General features: G+C 45.2%; 1 non-coding gene and 2 pseudogenes across 1 annotated transcript; all 3 read left to right on the forward strand.

Annotated features, from left to right (window-relative positions):
* The first annotated feature begins 3771 nt into the window (after positions 1-3771).
* Positions 3772-5320, forward strand: Ahcy-ps11 (adenosylhomocysteinase, pseudogene 11; annotated as a pseudogene).
* Positions 5321-17794: 12474 nt separating this feature from the next.
* LOC120095747 (small nucleolar RNA SNORA17) lies at positions 17795-17926 on the forward strand. Its single transcript, XR_005491539.1, has one exon. It is a non-coding gene; the product is annotated as a small nucleolar RNA SNORA17 (small nucleolar RNA).
* Positions 17927-20012: 2086 nt separating this feature from the next.
* Mast2-ps1 (microtubule associated serine/threonine kinase 2, pseudogene 1) lies at positions 20013-22790 on the forward strand (annotated as a pseudogene).
* The last annotated feature ends 236 nt before the right edge of the window (positions 22791-23026 follow it).

Here is a 23026-nt window from a genome sequence, read left to right on the forward strand (position 1 = left end):
AAACTTGCAAAAATACTTAGCAGAATAACTTGACACTGATGCATGTTGAATCCTGTATTGAAAGCAGTGAGATGATAGCATTAGAAGATGCTAAATCACATAAAAACATCGAAAGGTTATTTATAAGACAAAGGTAATTGCTAAGAAGATAGATCATTGCATCAGGTAGAAGATTAAAAGGAAGAAAAAAGAAATGGGCTAATTTGAGAATGCTCATGGAGTCAGGGGTTCTGGCTACCAAAAGAATAAGATTGCATCTCAAATCATGCCTATCATAGTAACTTTTATACTAAAAAGAATACTCCAAAGTATTAGATTAAGCATACACATTCAAGAAAAAAGAACTACTAAATATATTTCAAGATAGATATAACATAAAAACATAAAATAAATGGGCAGAATTCAGCCAAGTTAAGATGTCCCAGTGTTGGCCGTGCCTAACAGACATTGAGTGCTAGGAACGAGAACCAACGTGAATGGCATCTTCATTGTTTTTCCTGCTGTATGGACTCTGGCCATGGCCAGTTTCAAGTTATTGATCTGCTATTGCTGATGTTGATTTGAGAAGAAACAAACACTTGGGTTGGTTTTTTTTGTTTGTTTGTTTGTTTGGTTGGTTGGTTGGTTTTTTTTTTTCTCTTGAGAGTTGTAAACTGGCTTTGGCACAGCAATAAATAAGGTTCAGATAAGGACAGAGGTTTTGTAGTGGTCTAGAAAGCAAAACCAATTTCAAGGTGTGTCCTCTCAAAGTATGAGAGTTAAGTGCTTTGACGGTGGCTTGTGTGTTCTGGGGCAGAGGAAGGTGGGAGGTGAGAACTGTTAAACGAGATGGCTCAAAGAATACTACATAGTAACAGAGTATGGACATGCAGAACAGCAAATGTGGGTCTCTATGTGCCAAACAATATGATGTGCACATTCATGAACAAAAATGCTAGGCCTTGCAAGGATAAATGGATAAAGATGTTTGGCTTAAAAGAGATTTTATCATTCTTCTGCCAAGCAATCCCAAGAGAGTAAAAATGAATAAATAATGATATAAAAGACCCAGATTATATAACTAAAAACCAAGAAAACATAATCTTTTCTATCAACTTGCCGATGAAAGGGCCTTCTCTTCTTTATCAGAAACCATAAAGGGACAGTCATGAAAACCAGTCACATACCAAGCCATATGAAAATAGTAATACATTTTTTAAATTGAGAAACCCTATTCAGGTAACAGTCTTTATAGATAATAAAACAATGACATTTATCATACATATTTAAGCAAAAGTCTCCTACCATTTGGAAATTTCAGCTTTGTAATTTTAAAACAATTCTTGAATCTAATCTAAGACTATGATTACAGAACATATGAGAGCAAGTGACAATGATGACATCACACCCAGAACCTGGGGATATAACAATAGGGCTCAGAGAAAATGAGAGGAATGTGGACAGTAAACAGCAAGGGAGAATCTTCAAAGCCTCAACTCAGAAAAAGAACAACTAAAATAAATAGTAACCGGGTGGAAAAAACTCAGAAGGAAAAGGCTGGAGCTATTGTGAGTCTGAGTATTTTTAAAAATTGCAAGCATTTTAAAGTCCAAATGCTTGTTCTTTAGAGGACCAGAAAGAAAGCAGTAAAGTTGGTCTGCTGTTGGTCTAATTTTATAAAATTAGAAATTCAATTATATAAAACTGAACTGCAATAGAGGAAATTGTTGCAGACAGAATCACAAGATGATTTTGCAAACTCAGGCAACTAAATTTGAAAACAGTGATGAAGCATATAATTTTCTAATAAAGCTAATTTCATTGAAATATAACTCAACCAAAATTGGTCTAAATAGATCAGTTGTTACCAGAAACTTATTTAAAACTTCACAAAGGCCTCTCTTTCTTCCAAAGTACTATTTCAAAACAGCTTCACAAGAGACTGTTTCTGGATCTAAAATAAACAGGCAATCCAAGAACTTCCATTTTGGAAGCAATTCTTTCAACAAAAAAGAGAGAAGGGATCAAAAGAGGGAAGGAAGTTTCATCCCTAGACCTGAAGCAGACTGCTTCCAGAGGGGCCTGTCCTCCCATGCCACCTCCAATCCCTAGAGACTGGTCAAATCTTATGATGGACTTTCTGAGTCCCCCATTTCTTCCTGTCAGTCCCCAAGACCTTGAAACATCTTCTGCCTGGGACCTCCAGTGACCACACTTAGTAGGAACTCAGAAGAACTCGCAACCCGATAACCCACAGCAACCACAAATTTCTTAGATCTGGAGGTTGGGAGGGAAGGGGCAACAGAAACCAGAGAACAGAACACCCATTCAACAAAGTCATGACCAGGTACCAGCACCTAGAATTATAATTATCCCAAACCCAGATACCTAGATATACAAATATAATCTATGAAATGACTGGCAGGACAAGATGTCTCCATAGAGCCCAGTGAAGTGCCACAGTAGGCCCTGAGTATTCCAACATGACTCAAACACACATAAAGACTTCAAAATAGGCTATTTGAGTAGGATAGAGGTCATTGAAGAGAAAACTAACAAATCCCTTTAAGAAATCTATGAAAATACAAGCAGTGTAATGAAATGAAGAAAACAGTTCAAGACTTACAAGTAGAAACAAAAACAATTAAAAAAAAACAAATTGAAGGAAAACTGGAAATGAAAAACACAGATACTGGACAGGAAACACAGAGGCAAACAGAGACAAGCCTCACCAACAAAATGTAAGAGCTGGAAGAAAGAAAAACATCCCACAGTAACACCAAATTTTAAAAGTATCTATTTGCTGGGTGTGGTGAGCATGCCTTTGATCCCAGCACTTGGAAGGCAAGACAGGTGGCAGAGGTTAACAACACCCAAGGAAACACAAGGAATAAATAGACCCCGTTCAGACAATCAAAAGAAGGTACCACACCACACCAAGAAAATAGTGGGAATAACAAACATTGCTCATTGATAACTCTCACCAGTCAATGGCTTCGATCCCACCAATAAAAAGATGAAGTAACAGACTGGATTGAAAATAGGAATCATTCTGCAGCATCCAAGAAATACACCTTAACACCAAGAATAGACATCATCTCAAGGTAAAACAATGGAAAAAGATATTCCAAGCATATCTAAGAAGCCAGCCAGTGTAGTCACTTTAATATCTGACAAAGTGACTTCAAATCAAAGCTAATCAGAAGAGATATGGAAAGATGATACATAGATACCAAAGGAAAAATCCACCAAAAAGACAGGGAAACTCTAAACACCTATGCACCAAACAGAAGGGCATGCAAGTTTGTAAAGGAAACACTACTACAGCTTAAATCACATATTGAGCCTCACACAGGGATAGCGGGAGACTTCGCTACCCAATCTCACCAACAGACAGTTATCCAGATGAAAAATAAACAGAGAGATGTTAGAGCTAACCGACATCATAAAGCAGACGAACCTAAGATATTTACAGAACATTTCACCCAAACACAAAAGGATGCACCTTCTTCTCAATACCTCTTGAATCTTCTCCAAAATTGACCACATACTTGGACACAATGCAAGTCTCAACAGATGAAGAAAACGGAAACCACTCCCTGCACTATACCTGACTACCACAGATGAGAGCTGACTAGCAATAACAAAAAGCTTACAAACGCATTGAAACCGAACAGCTCTCTACTGAGTGAAAAATGAGTCAAGACAGACATTAGAAAAGACATTTGGCCATGCCCCGTGCCACCTGGCCCCCTTCACTGAGTTCATCACTCCTACGGAAGTACTGCCAGCATGTCTGATAAACTGCCCTAGTAAGTCACGGACACGGGACTGGCTGCCTGGGGACAAAAGGCCCTGGATGTAGCTGAGAATGAGATGCCAGGTTTGATGCACATGCGGGAAATGTACTCAGCCTCCAAGCCACTGAAGGGTGCTCGCATTGATGGCTGCCTGCACATGACTGTGGAAACTGTCCTCATTGAGGCTCTTGTGACCCTGGATGCTGAAGTGCAGTGGTCCAGCTGCACTTTCCCAGGTGCACTTCCCATGCAGCAGCTGCCATTGCCAAGGCTGGCATTCCAGTGTTTGCCTGGAAGGGCGAGACAGATGAGGAGTACCTGTAGTGCACTGAGCAGATGTTGTACTTCAAGGATGGATCCCCTCAACATGATTCTGGATGATGGTGATGACCTTACTAGCCTCATCAACACCAAATACCCACAGCTTCTGTCAGGCATCTGAGGTATCTCCGAGGAGACCACGACTGGGGTCCACAACCTCTACAAGACGATGGCCAATAGGCTACTGAAGGTGCCCACCATTAATGTCAACGATTCTTTCACCAAGAGCATGTTTGATAACCTTTATGGCGGCCGGGAGTCCCTCATAGACAGCATCAAACAGCTCACAGATATGATTGTGGGCAAGGTGGCAGTGGTAGCAGGCTATGGTGATGTGATCAAGAGTTGTGCCCAGGTACTGAGGGGTTTTGGGGCCCGAGTCATCATCACCGAAATTAACCCCACTGCAAGCTGCCATGGAGGGCTTTATGAGGTAACCACCATGCATGAAGCCTGTAAGGAGGCGCATCTTTGTCACCATCACAGGCTGTGTTGATATCATCCTTGGTCGGCACTTTAAACAGATGAAGGATGATGCCATTGTTTGTAGCCCTGGACACTTTGATGTGGAGATTGATGTGAAGTGGCTCAATAAGAACTCTGTGGAGAAGGTGAACATCCAGCCCCGAGGTGGACCGCTACTGGCTAAAGAATGGATGCCACATCACCTTGCTGACTGAAGGCCATCTGGTCAACCTGGGTTGTGCCATGGGCCACCCCAGCTTTGGGATGAGCAACTCCTTCACAAACCAGGTGATGGTACAGATTGAGTTGTGGACCCATACATATAAATACCCTATTATGGTTCACTTCCTGCCTAAGAAGCTGGATGAGGCAGTGGCTGAAGCCCACCTGGGCAAGCTGACTGAGAAGCAGGCTCAGTACCTGGGCATGTCCGTTAACGGCCCCTTCAAGCCTGATCACTACCTCTACTGAGAGCTGGGATTGCCCTTCACCTTCCAGTTGCCATCCTTGCTCTGGGCCTACCTCTCATTCCCAAGAGCAAATGTCACCAACTTTGCAGTTGTTTTACCAGTGCCCTCCCCCCGCCCCCACTGTGGCTGGTCTTTCTGTCTTTGGCTTCTGTTGTATCCCTCATATGGTTTCCTGTATGGCAGGGGGAACAGAGAGGTACCTGGGAGGCATCTACAGGGCATCTGAGCTCAGAAGTCTTGGAAGTCCCGAGGCTGGATGTTGTTAGTGACAGTTACAAGCCCATCCACCTTACTATCCAGATCCTCACTTGGCCTTTAGATCTGTATACTTGGTTTACAGATCCGCTGGTTTCTCAGCCCAGGACCCCAGAAGGAGTCTACCACAGGGTAGGAACGACTGGAGTTTGAAAGTTCCTGAGAGCTTGGCCTTTTTTACTGTTGGGCCATCTCTTAAGCCTCTTAATACTGAGTTGGTACTTTTGGTCCTTATTTCACAAGGGTTAGGATAGATTAACCAAGAAAGGACAAGTGATAGAAACTGAAAAGGCTGGAAAAACAAATAGGAAAAGGCGATGCCACTACTGTATAATTGATGGTTCCCACCACGACCCTTAGTCACAAACAGATTGATTTGTTCTATAATGTTTATATACTATTTAGAATGTTAACAAAGGAAGGTGGATAAAATACAGTTTCTAGTGCCAAAAAAGGATAAGACATTTGAAAACTTTTAAATTTAAGTAATTAAAATAAACATTCAATGCTTTAAATTAAACATTAAAAGCTTTCTAAAAGTACCTAAGTACAACATAGCTTAAGACATGTTAATAGGGCTGGAGAGATGGCTCAGCGGTTAAGAGCACTGACTGCTCTTCCGAGGTCCTGAGTTCAATTCCCAGCAACCACACGGTGGCTCACAACCATCTGTAAAGGGATCTGATGCCCTCTTCTGGTGTGCATGAAGACATCAACAATGTACTCATATAAATAAAATAAATAAGTTTAAAAAAAGAAAAAACGTTAATATTGAAGCTTTATCCATAAAATGAGTTATTGTTGACTTAGAAATAGTACTGAAGATAATGGTCTAGTGAGAATGGCTAAAGTACTTCTCACACAGTGCCTGTGAATGTTGGAATTGGCTGACCCTAAGATAACATAGAAGATACTTAGGCATAAACCACAAATGACATTTCTTAAAAGATGCATTTTATGACTTAGAAGTAATGCTCAATGTTTTAGGAGGAAAAGATGTAGGATAAACAAATATAATATCCTGGGCGATACAGGCAGAGCCTAGCTCAACAAATTGCGAAGGGTTACAAGTTGCAAATTACATTTTCCTCTAGCATTCTGAGAGAATGACCAAATACCTTCTCCCTTTGGAGAAATTAGCTGTGTGTTTAACTTTTCCTGGACCCTTTACTGCTTCTCTGTATGCACAAAGACCTTTTTGCCCTCTATAGGGGCCAGATGAATTCAGTGCAGAGTTCTACCAGACTTTCAAAGAAGAATTAATGTCAATACTCCTCAAATTAATCTACAAAATAAAAATAGAAGGAATGTTGCCTAATTCTTTTTACAAGGTTCCAATTACCCTGATACTTTAAACAAATCCCAAGCATAGAAAAAATTATAATTTTTCTATGAAGAAGATTTTTTAAAAATCTGAATAAAACACTTACAAACCAAATAAAACAATATATCACAAAGATCTGCTGAGACCAAGTAAGCTTTATACCAGACATGCAATGATGACTCAACATATGTAAACCAATAAATGTAACTCACCGTATAAAGGAGCTGGAAGACAAAAATACATGATTATCTCATTAAATCCAGAAAAATTCTTTGACAAAAATCAATACACTTCATCATAAAAGGTCCTAGAAAGACTAGGAACGTAAGAGATTATGTCTCAACATAATAAAAGCGATTTACAGAAGGCCCATAATCGATGTAAAAATGAATGGAAAGAACTCAAAGTACTACTATTAAAATCAGAAATGGGGTAAGGTTGTTTACTCTCTTCATACCTCCTAAATATATTACTTAAAGTCTTAGCTAGAGCAATAAGTCAACTGAAGGGGATCAAAAAGATACAAATTGGAAAGGAAGAAATCACACCTTTATATGCATACATAAATGATTCTAAAACTCCATCAGGTTACCTCTATAGCTAATAAAAACTTGAGGCAAAATAAATATGTAGCCTTACTATATACAAATGACAAAAGAACTAAAAAAGGAATCAGAGAAACAATTCCTTTCACAATATATTCAATATATATATCTTGGGGCTAACCATAACCACACAAGTAAAAAGACTTGTATGTTAAAAACTGTATGACATTGAAGAAATAAATTGAAGAAGTTACCAGAGGACAAAAAGTTCTCCCATGCTCATGGATCATTTGGGTTAATACAAGTTACCAGAGGACAAAAAGTTCTCCCATGCTCATGGATCATTTGGGTTAATACAATAAAAATTGTTCTCCTACTGAAAGCAATTTACACATTCAATGCAATTCCCTTGAAAATTCCAACACAATTCTTCACATAAATTGAAAGAACATTATTCAGCTCCATATGGAAACACAAAAAGCTAAAGATATGATGATGATGATGATGATGATGATGATGATGATGATGATGATGATGATGATGGAGAACTGCTGCAGGTATCACTCTCCTCAATCTCAAATTGTATTATAGAGCTACAGTAATACAAGCAGCATGGTGTTGGCATAACGAGAGAAATCTCAGGTGATATAATTGAATTGAAGATGTAGACATAAATCTGCACACCTACAGGCACACACACCAGAAAAAGACCATATCTTCAACAAATGACGCTGGTCAATCTGTATGACTGCATGTAGAAGAATCCAAATAGATCCATATTAATCCCTCTACACAAAACTCAACTCCAAATGGATCAAAGACCTCAACATAAGGTCAAATAGATACCCTGAATCTGACAGAAGAGAAAGTGGAGAATAGCCTTGATGCCATTGGCACAGGAAAAGACTCTTTGAACAGAAGACACTGAGAACAATTAATAAATGGGACCTAACAAAACTGATATGCTTCTGTTTTGCAAAGGGGACACCAACATTTCAACAAAGTGACAGCCTACAGAATGGGAAATTATTTTTTATCAACTACATATCTAATAGAGGGGTATATAAAGTATGTAAAGAACTTTACAAACTGGACATCAAGAAAACAAATAACCCAATTTAAAAATGGCATACAAATCTAAACAGATAACGCTAAAAAGATAAGGCACAGATGACCAAGAAGCACTTAAAGAAATGTTCAACATCCTTAGCCATCAAGGAAATGCAAGTCAAAACTACTTGGAGATGTTTACTTACACCAGCCAGATGGCCAAGATCAATAAAACAGATGATGGTGCGTGCTGCCACGGAAGCAGAGGAAGGGGACCACTCATCCATTTCTGATGGAGATGCAAACCTGCACAGCCACCGTGGAAATCAGTGTGGCAGTTCCTCAGAAAGATGGGAATCCATCTGTGGGCCTCTGTGTCGGCGGTTTTCCACAGAGATCTCTGGTCTGGCTAGGTTGGTGGGTCCAGGAGAAAGGAGGAGAACTCGGGTAGGTGTTGTTCCGCTTCTGTTTCAGGAGATGGAGCAGCCGGCAAAGGATGCAGGGGAGCTTCTGGCAGCGATTTTGGGAGAGCAGATCTCTTCCCCAAGTGGCAGTGTGACAGCTCTTAGGACAGAAGCTCTCAGATGACGAAGTGATTCTTGCGCAGCTTTAATTCCAAACACGACCCTTAAATACGGTTTTGGGGTGGGTCACTTCATCTACATATTTGGGGGCGTGGTCCTGTGTCTACGGCTGATCTGTCTTGAGCCTGTGTGACCTGTGGTCAAGTCCTCACCTGTGGAGGAGGGGCTTGGGGCATTGCTCTATATGATTTGGTCTGTCTCAAACCTCTCTACAGGGGTTTGTGGGGGCTGCAGCTAGTGAGATCCTGATCTAGGAGGCTGGGAATGCACCTGCCATCCCTTTTAGGGTCCCCGGGGATTCCACCTGTCTCAACCAGGAATCAGGGTACCTTTTCACAACCCGCAGCCCCACAACTCGTCCCTATCCTTTTATAAGGGAAAGGTATCATTAAAATAGCTATCTCCTGGGTTGGGAACAGTTTGATACTGAACCAAGACCTGATCGGTAGTGATCTTAGTGACGCTACTCATCTGCTGTTTTAGAAACTGAACGAGACAGGCTGCCAAGAGAAGCAAGGCTCCAATGGCTAGAACAGGGCCAAAGAGGGGAAGAACCCAGGCTATCAAGAGGTTAGAGTACCAAAGGGAAGGAGTGTTAGGAGTATAGCATGCCCGGAGGTTTCCCCAGAGCTCTTTGAGCATTTGTATATCTGGTTTTACCATCCCAGATTCATTGACATAGAAGCAACGTTCCTTCCCCAGAAAAATGCAAGTTCCTCCCTGTTCAGCAGTCAGTAAGTCCAGGGCTCTGTGGTTTGGGAGAGTAACTCCTGCTAAGGAGCTTATCTGGCATTGAAGAGACTCAAAGCTCTCTATAGTGGAAGCCATTACCTGGTCAAGCTTGTCCTGGAAATTGCTGGCCAGATGTTGTGTTTGGACAAGGGCTGCTCCAGTGGTTCCTGTTGCACCCAGTGAGACAGCAAGGCCTAATCCAATGAGCAGAAGGATGAAGATTTCTCTCTTCTTTTGCCTTCCTCCTATCTGCAAGGCGAGTTCTTCAGGTTCATAGAGAAAAACCTAGGGGACAATTATCACAGAGGTGCAGGAACCTTGAAAAGGGGAGTTAATACAGGCATCTGTAGTGCTTGTGCACCAGAAGAGGGCAGGAGGGTAAACACATACTGACTTGGTGATGGTGACGTCACTGACACATGTAGGATGGAGTCTTGAGGAGGGCCCTATGAGGCAAAGAGGTGGGGGTAGGTCCAAAAGAGGAATGTCCTGTTCTTTCCTTGTGGGTAAGGGTCAATGGAGGTCACAGAGGGAAATGTTAATGAGAACGGCTGCTAATAATGGTCAGGAGAGAGAAGCACAGAAAAGCATTGGGAGGAGTTGAGGTGGGTGGTTAAGGGAAGGAGGTCAGCTGGATATTGGCTTTACTATAGCCAGGAGAGGGTAGCTCAGAGTTCCTTCCGAGACTGATTTTCCCGTTGGATAATGTTAGCATGAGTAAAGACTGATTTGGAGGCAGGAATAAACTCACAGGAAATATGCAAGTCACCTACGAGGTATTTGGCATCATGACTCTTGTTTACCAACGTTCATCCCATGGATTGCTGATGAAAGCTGAAAATGAGTTTTAAGGTTGGCGAGCTTGGTGCCGCCATGCCTGGTGTATTCTGTTCTGCAGCCCTAATATCTGCAACCCCCATGCGTGGAGACCTCCTGGAGACATTCATACGTGGAGACCTCCTGGAGACATTCATACATGGAGACCTCCTGGAGACATTCGCCTGTGTTTCAGTAAGGAAAGCAGAGGAAAGGGCTGGGGATAGTGGAGATGGAGTCTAGGTGTAGAGGGATCTTAATCCTGGTCTGACATCCTTCGAGTGGGCAACCCTGGGTTCCTATAACTTTGTTGTGTTCGTCGTAGGTTTCCCTAGTGTAGAATCTCCAGTGGTATGTGTTGGGAATGCTAGGGGGAGGCTGGACAATGGCAGAGTTACCATGAAGAATGAAGAAAACAGCCATGAGAACAGAGGAGAGGGAGCTTGTGGAGGACACATGGCCTGGGCAGCAACCATCAGGTCATCAATGTCTTTCCAGGAGATCTCGCGTCCCTCTCGATGTGGTGTTTCCTCTGCCTCCTCCTCTTCTTTGATCTTTGGTCTGCCAGTGAGAGGCGGGCCATCTTGGTTGGTGGGATTGTATTGGACATTTCTGTGGGAACCCAGATAGGCTCAGGCTGGTCCTGTGGAAAAACACAAGCAAACCCACTCCCGATTGTAAGGAGGGGGTCTGGTCCCTTCCAAATTCCATCCAAAGAATCTCGCCATCCTACTAGGATGGGAGAGGTTAATTTTGGTGTGTGCCAATGGAGGGAGACAGGGAGGATTTGGGAGTTTTTGTAGATGTTAAATATGTTTAGAATAGTCAGAGCCATCATTTGTAGTATATTAGGGAGGTAGGTGGTTGCCTTGTTTTAGAAGTTGGGCTTTTGGGGTTTCATGTGTTCTTTTTATTATTCCTTGACCCTGAGGGTTGTGGGGAATCCCTGTATGGCGGGGAATTTCCCAACGTGTGCAAAAAGTTTTGAATTGCTCCTCTGTTGTGATCACCCTACAGGCTTTTCTACAGTGCTGCTCCCACAGATCCAGCCATCTCCTCGGACCTGCCTGGGACAACAAAGCTGCCTTTCTCCAGACACCTGATCTGACTGAAGGCTCCTGAGACACACGCCGAGATCCGCAGATGACAGCTGATACCCACAGACTTGGGACCTTCCAGCTACAGATAAACTCTCTTGCCAAAGCCAAATGGCTACTGAACTTGGGGAAGAGATCTCCTCTCCCTGAAATCTCCACCAGAATCTCCCCTGCACCCCTCGCCGGCTAATCTTCTGCTGGCTCAGCTCGTCCAGAGCAACCGAAGTGGCAGGCAGCAGTGGAAAGAAGGACCGGCAGCTGGGGCGGCAAAAGCTGTTCCCCATCCCTGCCCGAGTTCTCTCCCCCTCACCTGTAACCACGCACCTAGCAGGGCGAGAGATCTCCATGGACGAACACCTCAGCGCCAGAGCCCTATAACCATGTACCACAAAATCCAGCTATGCCACGCTTGGACAGTACCTGGAGGCCGCTTCATCCTACCACAGACACACTTGCTCAACCGTGCTTGCTGCTGCTCTATTGATAGTAGCCAGCAATTGGAAACAGAACTGAATGCCCATAAATGGATGAATGGATAGAGAAAATGTGGCATATTTATACAATGGAATAATACTCAGCTGTTAAAGAAAATGAAATCATAAAATTCACAGGAAATGGATGGATATAGAGAAAAATTATCCTGAGTTATTGAAGATAAAAATAGACAAAAATGGTATATATTCACTTATATTGGACTGTTAGCTGTTAAGTCTTCAATATGCAGACTGCTATCTGTATAACTACAGAAGTTAAGTATAAAATAAGGGACTGGGTATTAAGCAGAACCCTCAGAGGAAGGGGAAATAGAATATATATTTATGAAAGGAGAGGGTGGGGAGACTGGAATGGAAGGATCAATGGAGGGGGGGAGGGAAGAGAGTAAAGGGAAATTAAGGGGAAGGACAGCTAAAACTAAAGGACAGCTGAGGGGTTATTATGGAAACCTATTACAGTAGAAGCTTTTTAAAATATATAAATATATGAAAGAAGTCTAAACAGGGTCACTAAATAACAAAGAAGCAAAGCCCCAATTAGTCATCTCTCACCACCAAATGAAGCCTTCAGTGCCAAGAATCGGTTACCTCTAATTGAGTCATTGGCCAAAGAGACCTCCTAGAAACCACTGAACAACCCAGTCTATTGCCAAGGCTGTTGGTTGCTCTTCCCAAATTGACAGTTAAGACCCCACTGCTGAAGACGACGCCTGCACAGCTCATTGAACATGGAAAAGTCGAGCTGTGCCTACATAAAACCTTTACCCCTATGGGACAATGAAAGACCCTGAGGGACTGTATATGTTTCACCCGACTCTTAGGAAACCAGGCTGGCCACTAGCCACAGCCCTCCATAGATTTGTGACCATCAGTCACGTAAAGGGCAATGCCCCAAGCTCCTCCACAGGTAGAGGACATGGTGAGCACAGCCACATAGGCTCAAGACAGATCTCCATTATAATGAGGTACCTAAAGGCCTGGAGGCTTAGCCAATGAATTTCCCTGCCCAGACACTCCTCCCTGCAAAAAGTATTTAATCTCTGGCCCACTCTGAGAAGTAGGGTACAGTTTTACTCATCCACTGTCTGCCATCACAATAAATGCCTTGAAATCATGGACTACCTCTTTTTATTGGGATCCATGTGGAGAGCCACAGAGAAGGCCTTCACCTACAGAGCTGCTGTCTATTCTCCCAAAGAAAGCCCCCCTGCACTCCCAGTGGCACCCGCCACTAAACTCAAGCCTATAGCTGGCCAGCCAAAGACTCTTCCCCTCGGGACCAGCCAGGGCTCCCCCTCCTTTCCCCTCGGGCCTGGGCTAGATCCAGCCCCTTAGGCCGGTGAGCCCGTGGGCCCCTACTTCATTCTCAGCTCTTCTGCAGCGTCCCAGCGGTGTCTGGATGTCCAAAAGACTGAGAACCCGACAGCCCCAGCCGCTTCACGGGGGGGGGGGGTGTCCCCAAGTCAACTCCAGCTGTGTCCCATGCTCAGACCGCGCTGCCCCACCCCCGGAGCGGTGTTCTGCTGCTTCCCACAGCCCAGACACCTGCCCAGCAGTGGTGTGGTGTAAGCATGGTCACTTCCCACGTCCTCCCTCCTCAAGTAACCCGAGCCCTGTGGCAGAGCAGAAATGAGACCCCACCATTAACCTACACATCCCTACTGACCTAGTGTTCATGGTGGTCTACACACCAAAAGAGAAAGGTCAACGCTGACCCAGCTACAAATGCTCTCATCTACAAGAGTGACCTGCCTGCAAGATTCGGTGGTGCACTAGTGTCACAAAGCTTGTGGGAGTAACCAATCACTAATCTGCTTTGGGTGAAGGCCCACACCATAAGATGGGGTCCATACTCAATGCTGCTTTGGTGGAGAATGTGCGTCCATAGGAAAACCAACCTCTACTGCCTTGCTAAAGAAGCATAGCCATGAAGTGACTTGTGAAGGTATTCTGCTATACTCTGACTACTGCCTTGCTTATCCATCATCAGAGAAACTCCCTCCTCTAACAGATGGAAACAAATGCAGATACACACAGCCAGATAATATGCCGAGAGTAAGAGATGTCTCTTCCCAGGAGACGAGTTTTCCCTCTGACTGGTGTCAGGTTTGAGTGTTTTTCCTCTCCCTGCATGACCTTCCTAAGGCATCTCAGTCCCCTGGGCATCTTGCTGCACAGTGCGATAACCAAAGGAAAATATCTCCCAAGGATACTTCTCAGATTACATTCAGGCTCCTTGACTTACAAATGTTCTCTAAACTCAGCCCCAAAGGGTGCCCCAGCTCTTTGGACTAGTATAAGTCTTTTTCTTTGATGACCCATCCCATCAGCTTAGGGGCAGGAAAATCCACAGGGGGGCCTGTGAGAGCTGTGGGCTGGTCCTGTAGTAAAACTGTGGCCCGTCTATCAAGGCCACCAGGCTGTGCAGGTGCTCTCCTCCTGCTCTACTGGAAAGCTGTGCCTCGAAAGCACTGCTTGCCTGGGCTCTAGTCTCCTCAGAGCATCAGCCTTCATGTCTCTGCATTCTTTAGTGGTCCTGTCACATATGACATAAGTTTCTGAAATTCGCTTTCCCCTTCTTCATTTGGAATAGTTTCTCCTCTCCGGATCCTGACACTTCTCCTTTACCACGTCACACAACAGCAACTTAGAACCTGGTATCTTACTGACTGTGTTAGCCAGGGTCCTCTAGAGATGCAGAACCAATTGAACAGTTATATAGCAAAAGGGGATTCGTTAAACTGGCTTACATGTGGCTAGTACAGCAATAGCTGCCTTTACAATGGCACTGCTGAAAACCTTGCAGTCCATCAATCTATGAGGCCGGGCACCTCAGCAGTTCCACTTTGCAGCCGACGGATTCCTGAGGAGCCACTGATCTTCAGTTCACACTGGAAGGCTGACGACAGAAGTAGCAGCAGCGGGCAGAAGCAGCAGCAGCAAGGTGTCAACCATGTGAATGGTTGCACTAGCACTAGCAAACAAGCAGTGATATCTCTCTCACTGGTTTCCTTTTATCTGGGCTGCCCACGTTTAGATGGATCTTCCCACTTCCATTAAACTGGTTAAGGACATCTCCCGCAGGTGTGGCAGATGGTCTGTAGTCTGTGGCCTTGTCAATCAGCTCCTGAGCCAGCCAACTTGACAACCAACGTTAACCATCACACCAGACATTATTTTTTAAGAAGTGTACCTTGAGCCATTTGTCTAACATTTCAAGCATCTCAGTATGTTTGGATTTAGTAGTTGAGGGATTGTGATCTCTTGGAGGCTTCATTCTGTCCTGCTTTTGCAGTTCTGTGTCACAATTTGTCCATCTGTTGTTGGTTTGAGTTGCTCTTCTGGTTTTGGGGGGGATCTTCTCGGTGGGCAGCCTACTCTGAGAGTTCAATCCTCTCAGAAAGGAGAAAGCAAACTTCTCCAACAGCCACACTACATGCACCAAACAAGACATGAAAACATACTTAAAATTGATTAAAGCTCACTAGTATAGTATCAATGACCACAGAACAGCAAACAGCAAAAGTGATGCAGAGTATTGTGAAACTAAGGAGCAGATGTACTATGATGTTTCAAAAAGGTTATTTAGAGTGTAGATTAGTGCAGCTGTCAGGCTTCGTCCAATGACAGTCTTTGTTCCATGCGTGGCGATTAATACAGGAATTCACAACTGGTCAAAGTGCAGAGAATAAGTGTCCATAGAATGCTCAGCCATAAATAGGACGTCTATATCACAGCCTTCACAAGGTTCAGGGAAGGCTGCGGAAGAGGGATCAAAAAGACTGTAACAGCCAGAGGTCAAGGAGGAATGGGGCAAAACATTGTTTTCGGGACATGACAAGAACATTGTACTCATGAAGCCACAGCAGCTGGATTACCTAAATAAGACCAGGACAAGATCAAGCCAGTCCACATCCCTGACAAGGATAAAGGAGGGGCAGAGGAGTCATCACCCCTGGCTGAAGCATTATTGACAACTAATGGCTGCTAGGGGAAGGAGAATCAGTTTTCTTTAGAAATGTGGCCCCTGGTAGGTTGACCATATGCCAGTAGATAGCCTGTGGGGATTTGAATATGCATGGCCAAGGGAGTGGCACTATTAGGAGGTGTGGCCTTGATGGAGGAAATGTGTCACTGTGGAGTTGTGCTTGGAGACCCTCCTCCTAGCTGCCAGGAATCTAGTCTTCTCTTAGAGGTCTTTTGATAAAGATTTAGAACTCTCAGCTCCTCCTTCTCCATGTCTGCCTAAATGTTGCCATTCTCCTTCTTTGATGATAATTGACTGAACCTCTGAACCTGTAAGCCAGCCCCAATTAAATGTTGCCCTTATAAGAGTTGCTTTGGTCTGGTGTCTGTTCACAGCAGTAAAACCCTAAGTAAGACAGAAGTTAGTACCAGGGACTGGGGTATTGCTGTGATAGGCCTGACCATATTTTTGTTTGGAAGAATGTGGATTTTGGCACTTTGGATTTGGAAAGCCATGGAATGCTTTAAGCGGAGCTTAACGGGCTATCCAGAGTGGAAGACTCTGTTGCTGAGAGTGATACCAGTACCACGGTGTGACCATCAAGAACAGCAGCAGCAATGGAATGGAGTCAACCAAAGCCTAGATTACTACAGAGAGCAAAGCTTGGAGAAGTGACCTCAAGCCCTTTTGAGAAGCCCAGAAGATTGTGTGTGGATCCCAGACATTGCAACAGGAAGCTGTGAAGATGAAGTTGCCCAAGATGTTAGAGAGGCCAGAGTCATGGGATACCTGCTGAGGAAAGCTGCTAACAGGGAGTGGAACCAGCCCAGGAGAAAGAAGATTGTTACAGTCAACACAGATGAAAATGGAGTTGGAGATCTGAAGGCTGCTCTGACATCAGCCATGAGATGCAGACTATGGAGTTTGCCCACCTGTTTGGGGGGTTTGTTTGGTCCTGTATTTCCTCACTATGAAATTTTGGAATCACAATGTACATCATAATGATGCTTAAGATATGTAATCTGTTTCTCGATTTTGACTGTATAGGTGATTACAATTAAGTGATTGAATCTCAGAAAAGACTTTCAACTTTAAACATTGTTGAGACTGTTTATAGACTATGAGAGTTTTGAAGTTGGACTAAAGTGATTTTTCATTATGCTTTGGCTAGGTATGGCTCCCACAGACTCATGTATTTGAACAAATCTATGGGGGACAAGGAGTGGAATGTGGTGATTTGAATGTGCTTGGCCCAGAGGGTATCATTAGGAGGTGTGGCCTTGTTGGAGTAGATGTGACCTTGTTGGAGGAAATGTGCCTTTCACTGTGTGGGTGTGCTTGGAGACCCTTCTCCTAGCTGCCAGGAATCTAGACTTCTCTTAGAGGTCTTTTGATGAAGATGTAGAACTCTCAGCTCCTCCTGCACTGTGTCTGCCTGGACACTGGCATGCTCCAGCCTTGATGATACTGGACTGAACCTCTGAACCTGTGTGCCAGCCTCAATTAAATGTTGTCCTTTGTAATACTTGCCTTGGTCATGGTGTCTGTTCACAGCAATAAAACCCTAACACATGTCTATGTGTATATGGGCAGCATCATTTGCTCTCAGAGGGTTATATTATAAACAAAAGGACATGAAGTCAAGAGAGGGGAATCTGGTAGGAGTTGAAAGGGAAAGTGTGGGTGAACATGCCCCAAATACATGTATGCATGCATAAAATTCTCAAAGAATAAATAAAAATATTAAATGTTAATATTTTAAAAGATAAAAATATGATGAAATAAAGGGAGGGAAAGGAGGAAGGTAAAGCATGAGGGAGGTTAATTAAGAAAAGAAGAATAGAGAAGAATATCATGACAAGGGAGAGAATAACTCAAAGGATTAAAAAACAATCTGTGCCCCTGGAGGTGTTGCAGGTGTGGCTGCAGTGTCACGTGTGCATCAGTGGGGGACAAAGAGGAGTGAGGCTATGTCTGTGATCAGTGTTCTGACCTGTAGACATCTGGATTATCAGCAATCTAACATTCCCTGAGAAAATTGAGCCTGAGCCTACCACCAGTCCGGTGTCGCATAGGCCTGGATGGGCTCCCAGGTTGTGGAGCAAGCTGGCGACTAGAAGAATCTCACCTGGGATGGTGGGCCCAGGTAAGGAGTGAGCTCTCAACAACTACCAGACCTGCACAATGGTGCCCAGATAGGGAGCTAGCCTGAGATGACGATTAGTCTGGCCTGAAGGACATGTTGACGTCTGAGGGTTATGCAGAACTCATCCCATCTCTCGCCTGGGCATCGTGGGAGAGCTGGTCCTTGGGGCCTGAGAGCAGCAAAGTAGCCCTGACCTCACCACCCACAGCACTTGGGAGAAGAGGCCCTGCCCGATGCCTAGGCAGCACAGTAGAGCTGGCTCTGCATGTGGGGTCTGCAGGTGAGCTGAGCCGAGTATTTTTTTAAAATCTGATTGTCCAGTTAAAAAAATATAGATAAGAATACATTAATATAAAATTAAGACACAAACACTTTCTCAAAAACTCAAAATACTACTAAAATAATAGTAAGTTAAGAGAGGAAATCACAGTAGGGGCAAAGAAAAAGCATTGAGGCAGCTTCTAAGTCCTCTGAAGATGAGGTTACCATGTAAATGGACGGAAGATCGCCTTCTAGCTCTAGAGTCTGTGGGCCTGGGGAGGCTCTCCATACCTCCACAGACTCCTCAGAATAGGGCTCCTGCTCCATCCAAGACAGACTGTCTCTTTGGAGTACTGGGAGCATGGGGAGGAAAGCTCTGACATATAGGTATACAAGAAGGCCAGTTGTGTCCCACCCCCTTCTCCTCAGAGGCTGTTGGCCACCAGCCTGAGAGAACAAAGGGAGAAGAGGTGGGAAGCAGGGCTCAGACTGCTTTGAGCATAGCAGAAAGACCTCCAGAGACTGCTACAGTGAGACAGTCTACTGTTTCAGGGATGTGTCTATAAGGGCTTTTAGGGGTAAGGGTGCAAAGGACTAACTGGTCACAGCATCAAACAAGGGGAAAGGGCTAACTGGTTATAATACAGCACTGAATTATCATACAGGCAGGAAGCCAGAGCGGAACATGTGTGCTGAGTTATACAGCCTTGCAGAAACTTCTATACAAGGTCACTTTTCAGACAAGGGCAGACACCTGTGTTCAGGGATGCTCTCTGACAAAGACAGGCAGAGCAAGGAACCCTTGTTGAGAAAGGGAGCTCCCACGTTTTACCCCAAGCTCAGAAGGCCATCTGATCATGGAGGACTGCTACCTTAATAACAGGCTTCTCCAACAGTCAGTCCCCCATTTTTTTTTCTCATCACTTGCTTATCTTTAACTACACTGTTAGAGGAATGAGGCAGTGAAAGTTAGGTACCCAGCTGGTGTGTCAGAGTTTCTGATTCAGCCAGATATAACATCATGTCAGGTGGGTGACTCCGGAGAGCTGAGCTGACCTCAGGTTCCACCTGTCAGACTCTATAGTAATTGTCGGGTGTCTGAGTTGGGACCAGCGATCCTTATTCATTGTTGGTCAGCTTCCTGACGCCTAGGCTTCTCCATGTGTTCATGTGTGTCCCTCCCCGTCTCTGCCTCCTTCTGCTGTCTTCTACTTTGGCAGACAGATCTCAAGTTCCCTTATTTGTGGCAGTTCCTCGGTATCAAGACTCTAGAGTAGCTCAATCTTAAGCAATATATTTTGTCTCAAGATGAGGCTTGACCATAGCCCTCCAAGACATGGTGTCTTAGTTAGGGTACCTATTGCTGTGATAAAACAACATGGCCATAAACAACTTGGGGAGGAAAGTGTTTATTTCGGCTTACAACTCTCAGGTCACACTTCACTGCTGAGGAAAGTCAGGACAGGAGCTCACAAGGCAGGAAACTGGAGCAAGGACCTGATGCAGACAAGCCATGGACGGGTGCTGCTTGCTGGCTGGCCTCCTCTCCTGGCTTCCTCAGCCTACTTTTTTATTTTTTTTAAAACCCTATCTTAGCTAGCATTTCTATTGCTGTGAAGAGACACCATGACTTCAGCAACTCCCATAAAGGAAAAATAGTTAATTGGGGATGGCTTAAAGGTTCCGAGGTTCAGTCCATTATCACCATGGTGGGAAGCATAGCAGTGTATAGAGACACGGTACTGGAGAAGAAACTGAGAGCTCTACATCCAAATCTGCAGGCAGCAAGAAAAGGGAGAGACGCTGGGCCTGGCTTGGACATTTGAAACCAGTGACATACCTCTTACAATAAGGCCACAAAGAGGCTTTCTCTGCTTGAGGGACACTGGACACCACCCCCCAACCAAGCGTGGCCTGAGTGAGGAAAAGGAAGATCACTCAGATGGTTTGGCAGGACTGAAGGGCCAAGACCGCAGCTGGGTGATTGGGTCCCCTGAGATATTACAGAAACGGTTATCTGTGTCTGAGTCATCCCACACAGAGAGTGATTCCAGTCCTCCAATGACAGTGCGACACCATTGTTCAGGCCTCCCAGATGTGCCTCGTTGCCCTGAGGAGACCAGTAGCATCCCTAGGAAGCAACAATAGGAAGCCATCTCCATGGCTCTGGGACCCCACAGCTAGATGAGGAAGCTGCAGCCAAAGCCATCAGTGACCTAGCTGTGCATAGGGCCCAAAAACCGCTGTTCTCTGGGGACTCTATAGAGAAGCTTTCCACACACCCCGTCAACAAAGTAATCGAGTCAGCCTCAGCTACAGCCCTTTCCCTCCTCATTCCTTCAGAACACCATGCCTGCTCACTGTTGGCCAGCCCCAAGTCCCTACATTCTCAGTCATCCAATACATCATCCAGGGACTCTACTCCAAGCAGGGACTTCTTGCCAGCCCTCAGCAGCCTGAGGCCTCCCATCATCATCCGCTGAGCTGGCAAGAAGTATGGCTTCACCCTGCAGACCATTCATGTCTACAAGGGTGACGCAGATGTCTACAGTAAACAGCACATGGTGTGGCATGTGGAGGACGGTGGTCAAACCAGTGAAGCTGGGCTTCGTCAGGATGACCTCATCATCCATGTCAATGGTGAGCCTGTGCATGGGTTAGTCCAAAACTGGTGGGGCTGGTTCTGAAGAGTGGAAACAATGTATAAATTTCAACAACACCCTTGGAAACTCATCTATCCAAGTGGGGCCAGCTAGAAAAGCCAAGTTGGCCTGAAGGAGCAAACGGAGCCGGGGTAAGGATGGGCAAGAAAGCCAAAAAAGAAGTTCCCTATTCCGGAAAAATCACAAAGCAGGCCTCCTTGCTACAGCCTTTCTTCCCCTAACTGCTCTTTGTCATCAGGGAAAAGTAGTCCAGGCTCTCCAACACACAGCCACAGCCTCTCTCCCCGATCTCCTCCTTAGGGCTACCTGGTAGCCCCAGATACTGTGTACTCAGAAGGAGGGAATTCATCACAGAGCAGCTCTCCCAGCTCCAGTGTGCCCAGTTCTCCTGCTGGCTCCTGACATACACGGCCCAGCTCCCTTCATGGTCTGGCACCCAAGCTCCAACACCAGTACCGCTCGCCATGGCACAACTCAGCAGGCAGCATCCCACTATCACCATTGGCCCGCATCCCTTCACCAGCAGCAACAGCAGCTTCCCCTCAGCATTCCCCATAACCCTTGTCTGTCCATGGGTCTCAGTCCTTTCCTACCAAACTTCGATTGTCTCATCCACTAGGTCGGCAACTCTCACGGTCCAAGAGTGCAGAGCCGCTCTCTGCTACTTAAGAGGATACTACAGTCTGCCGAGAAGCTAGCGGCTGCACTGGCAGCTTCTGAGAAGTTAGCACTTTCCCGAAAGCATAGTCTCGACCTGCCCTGAGGAGAGCTAAAGAAGGAACTGACACCCAGGGAAGCCAGCCCTCTGGAGGTAGATGGAACCAGAAGTGTGCTATCCGGGAAAGGGCCACTTCAGCCTGCTCCTTTCACGGGCCCTTGGAACCCTACGGCAGGATTGAGCTGAACACAAAGAGTCACTGCAAAAACAAGAAGCTATCCGGGAAGTAGACTCGTCAGAAGATGACACTGAGGAAGCCTGAGAACCGCCAGGTCACATAGAAACCAAGATTGTCTCCCTGCCCCACCTAGAAGCAAGCCAGAATCTACTCCCTAAAGGTTCAGGAGAGGGTAAGGAAGAGGACACCTTCTTGCACAGGGATCTAAAGAACCAGGGTCCTTTACTCTCTGGTCTGTTGACAAGGGTCTTACTAGGTTCCCCAACCCCCACCCCGAATAGAAGTTCCTGGGCTCTCCCAGAGGAAGCTTTGGAGCCCACAAGCCTTTGAGGAAGCTACCAACTCCTTATAAGCCCCTACCCTGAGCAGGTCTGGACCCATAAGCCCCCCACCTCACCCCATGAAGGCTGCTGGAAGGCTCAGCAGCTCTACACACAGGCCCTAGCTGCACTTCGTCCCAACTCTTCAGAACATACTTATCCCTACCAGTTGTTCTGCGTCCACCTCCACCTCTGGAAAGCCAGGGACATGGTCCTGGAAATTCCTTATTGAGGATCCAGACAGAGCATCCACAAACAAGAAGGTAACAGGGACAGGTAAACCAGCTAACTCCCAAGATTTGGAAACCACAGTTCCAACTCTTCCTAAGAACCTGTCTCCTGAGGAGGAAAAGCCACAGCCACCAAGTATCCCTGGGCTGACCCATCTGCTTCTTGAGGTCTTCAGCCAGAACTGGCTATGGGAGTCTGAACGTAAACAAATGGAGAAAGAGGAACCATCCCTGAGCAACACCAAAGTGCCTGATTCCTTAGGCCAGAGGAGGCAGGACATTCCATGCAGAGGCTACCCCCTGAGCCCAGAAAACTGGCCCAGTCTGCTCTGAAGAAGCCAAGAACTTGGAGGCCAGCAAGAGCATCAGCACTAACACCAGATGCTTTTAAAGCAAACACAGCAGTTGTTTGTTCCACCCTCCTGGAAACCAAAACAAAAAATAAACAAACAAGAAAGCCTTTCAAATAGTGCACTCCATATGTGTCTATGGGGACCATTTTCAGTTGAATTCCCTAGTGGTAGTTCACACCGCCACAGTGAGCAGGGCTCTCCCACATTAACCAGCAATGAAGAAATTGAACCTCAGGTTTGCCCACAGACTAATCAGAT

Source organism: Rattus norvegicus, chromosome 11, assembly GCF_036323735.1.
Source record: "Rattus norvegicus strain BN/NHsdMcwi chromosome 11, GRCr8, whole genome shotgun sequence".
NCBI lineage: Eukaryota > Metazoa > Chordata > Mammalia > Rodentia > Muridae > Rattus > Rattus norvegicus.